The sequence below is a fragment of the Macrotis lagotis genome, chromosome 5 (genome assembly GCF_037893015.1).
Source record: "Macrotis lagotis isolate mMagLag1 chromosome 5, bilby.v1.9.chrom.fasta, whole genome shotgun sequence".
NCBI classification, from domain to species: domain Eukaryota; kingdom Metazoa; phylum Chordata; class Mammalia; order Peramelemorphia; family Peramelidae; genus Macrotis; species Macrotis lagotis.
Window position 1 is genome coordinate 64,843,699 of NC_133662.1, and position 3,650 is coordinate 64,847,348.

Sequence of the window (3,650 nt, forward strand, 5' to 3'; positions counted from 1 at the left end):
TTGGTTTTTTTTTTCTTTTACTAATTTTGTTTGTTTGAGCTCTGCTTCTGGAGTATAGGGAATATAGACCCAGACTTTTTGTGTTGGTAGAGGAGTATGATCCCTGGCTTATGACTGGCCAAGTTGTTATTTATGCAGCCCAGGCATTGCAAATGCAAATGTTTCTTTCCCCCTTTATGTCCAGACTGCCTATGCAGTTGTTTGTAACCAATGTGGTCCTGTCTTTTACCCCAGTATTCCCAGGGCTCACACTCCATTTGGGATTGGAACCCTCCATGTGGACTTGCTATCTAGCTGCCACCACCTGTGCTGTTTTCTAACTGCCAGGACTTGGACTGCACTGTGGTTAAAAGCCTTCTGATGACTTTTCCATCCTCCTATCTTATATCCCCTTTCCCCTGAATGAGCCAGACTTTCACTGAACATTGTCAATGTTTACAATTTAAAACCTTTCTTGATCTTTTCTATTATTTATTTTTTTTTCATCCATATGCACATGTATATTTTTAAGTTACAAAATATCCTTCCACCTTCCCTTCCTGCCCCTCTCCCCTCAGTGGTGAACAGTCAGGTTAGCATTGTATATACATATATTTGATAAAAAATGTTTACAGATTAGTCATTTTCTGTCTGAGGAATTAGGATTAAGGGAAAGAGATACATTAGAGATAATTTTTAAAATGTGTTCATCAGAAAAAGTTGTTTTGTTGTTTTTGTTTTGGTTGTTTTGTTTTTCTTCCTCTGCATAGGGATAACATTGTCCATCCATAGCAAGTCTAATACACTTGTCCTAGCTCTCTGAACTACTGAAAGAAGCTGCCTCCATCAAGCTTGATCACCTCACAATGTTGTTAATGTGTACATTGTGTTCTTGGATGTACTCCTTTAGTTAAATCAGATCTTGAAACTAATTACATGCTTCTCTAGAAAACATGTATGGTTTCTTATTGCTCTTATAGAACAACACTATTCCATAGTATTCATTTACCATAACTTGTTTAAACATTGATGGGCAGGCCTTATTTAATTTTTTTGTTGTTGACAGTTGTAGTTTTATTGTAGTGAGATCATTAAACACATTTACTCCAAATCACTTTACTCTTTAAACAAAGTAAAAAGTCCTTTTAGAGCAAAATACAAGGGATATTTTAAAGGGAAGTGGTGTATATTTGAGTGTATTTTTTTGTTTTCACATGATCACATCACAATATAAAATAACTACTAACATCAAGGACATAAAGGACATTTTTGTCTTTTGGACTATATACTAGTGCAACCTATGTAATTAAAAAGAGCAAAGTTTTATGTTACTTTAGAACCAATATTTCTGACAACCAGAAAATACAATATTTCTAATACATGTCACAGAATGTTAGGAGGTGTTTATATGATAATTTTGGTCTCAGTCTTCTTGAGGCATAACAAGTTCATGATGTTCAACATGGCCTTCCTGTTTGATCTTATCTAATAAATCTTTACACTATTTTTAACCTACCACCAAATATCTTTCTGGTGCCATTCCATGAGATTTGCTCCTAAGACCATATTTTTGGGCAATCTGATGTATTTGTTGTTTACATTCATCATTGGTAAGTTCTGTATAAAAAGTTAAATCTGTGTGACTCTCTGACCATGCATAATTTCTGATGATCTGTTCAATATCTTTCTTGGCAATTTTATTTCCTCTCTCCACATCAAGCCATAGGCCTCCCTGTTTATGCTGCTCTTTAGCTGACATGGTTTCAGAGATACCCTCCCCACATTTTCCTAACCCACCCCTTGTCCAGCCCATTTTTCTTAAGAGTTGATTTCCCAATATCATCCTCTTTGATTTCTTGTTTATAAGCTTCTTCTACTAAGTGACCTCAAATCTCATTTTGAAATCACATCCTCAATAGTACCTTTCTTCAGGTTGTTAATGACAGTTGACTGAGTCTTTTTAGGCATTTTCACAGCTTCTTCTCAAACTGCATGTCTGACAAACTTTTTCACCCCAATTGATTATATGATGAATTCATTCTCTAGAATCACCTTGTATTTCCACCTCAGGTCTATAAGCCTTTGAAAAATATACTTGACAGTCATTTTGTTGAACTGAACTGTATCATTTAGTGTGCATTCAAGATTTGAGGAATTCTCATAAATTACAAGATCCTTTAAATCTTTGTTTCCAGATCTGTTAAGTGAATAGTCTACTGTTTGAATCTGTGTAGCTTAGACAACTGGGCTATCAGATTGGGTATTTTGAAGAATTTTCTATATTTTAGAAACAACTGCATGTTTGATGATTTTTTTGCTTCCATTACATTCAGCTAAAAAGTGCCCTTGAAAAAATACCTGACAGCACCTCTTGGGATTTGGTATCACCTCATGCTTGTATTCAATTGTCACTTGGTTGAATGAGGCAGGATTGTTTAGGATTCTGATAGCATCCTTTGCATTTTCTGTGAGAAAAAAAAAATTAGTACAATGTTGGAAACTGGAAGCAAAGTCTGACTGCTCGGACCCAGTTTGGACAGAGGAATCTTCTGGGGCTTTAAGGGCTAGAGCAAAATCCTGTGATTATACACCAATATGACATATCATGAAGTCATCTTGATAAATATGTTTAAATTTCCTTGTAATAACTCTAACCTCACCAGATTTTTGCAAGAGCTTTATGACCTACTTGATTCTTAGAACCATTTTTGCTACAAGCATAACCTGTAGTCAGATAGGTACTGTGGCACCTAACTTCACAAGCAGAGCCATCAATTATTTTTTGTTTTACTTCTGGGGATGTGGCGGGAGGTTCTTTTAAAGAAACATATGCAACATATTAGTGTATATGTGTAATTAATTTTATTAGCTCCAAGATTAATCCCTGAAAGGATCTTGCAAACAATTGCAGAAAGTGTTTAAATAAACTGTTACTTCCCAACTATGTCTGATTCTGAACATTTTACTGATGGGGAAGATACAGCAGCTGAATGAGAGGATGGAGGAGAGTGGGATGCACTTCTTAGGGAAGGGTTCCTACCATCTGATAACATGCTGGTTGTTGCAGTCTGGTTATTAGTGTGAGCACAATTTGTTTCTGAATACTGAGACTTTTGACCTTGGGAACTGTTGTTAGCATCTTCTTGGTACGTGTCTAACTGCTTGATGATAGAGTCTGCTTGTTGTATTTGTGTGTCTGAACGATCTTCCATTCTTTCATCTTTATTACTACTAGCTATAAAGTGTACAGGTTCAAAACGAGTAGTATGGAAGCAGCTTGCTTTTTTGGAAGGAATTTGACCCTATGCAGGTCACTGCGAAATTCTCTCTATTCTTCATTCTTTTTTGAAAATTAAAAAAAAATTAGGTTTTAGCAAGGCAATTGGAGTTAAGTGGCTTGCCCAAGGCCACACAGCTAGGTAATTATTAAGTGTCTGAGACCGGATTTGAACCCAGGTACTCCTGACTCCAGGGCCGGTGCTTTATCTATTGCGCCACCTAGCCACCCCTTATTCTTCATTCTTGCTGAGTGCTCCCTGGCAGTGAGATCCTCAGTTCTTTGTCCTTGCTAGTAGCACATCCTGGAGAAGTGATGGGACAAGCTAGCACAAGGCCAGGAGGGACGTTTTTGAGCTTTGAGAGCATTAGGCAATACCAGTTTATGTGAAGAC

At 36.8% G+C, this 3,650-nt stretch overlaps 1 pseudogene; it reads right to left on the reverse strand.

Moving 5' to 3' along the window:
* Nucleotides 1–1,402: 1,402 nt before the first annotated feature.
* LOC141489725 (NF-kappa-B-repressing factor-like) lies at nt 1,403–3,191 on the reverse strand (annotated as a pseudogene).
* Between the last annotated feature and the right edge of the window lie 459 nt (nt 3,192–3,650).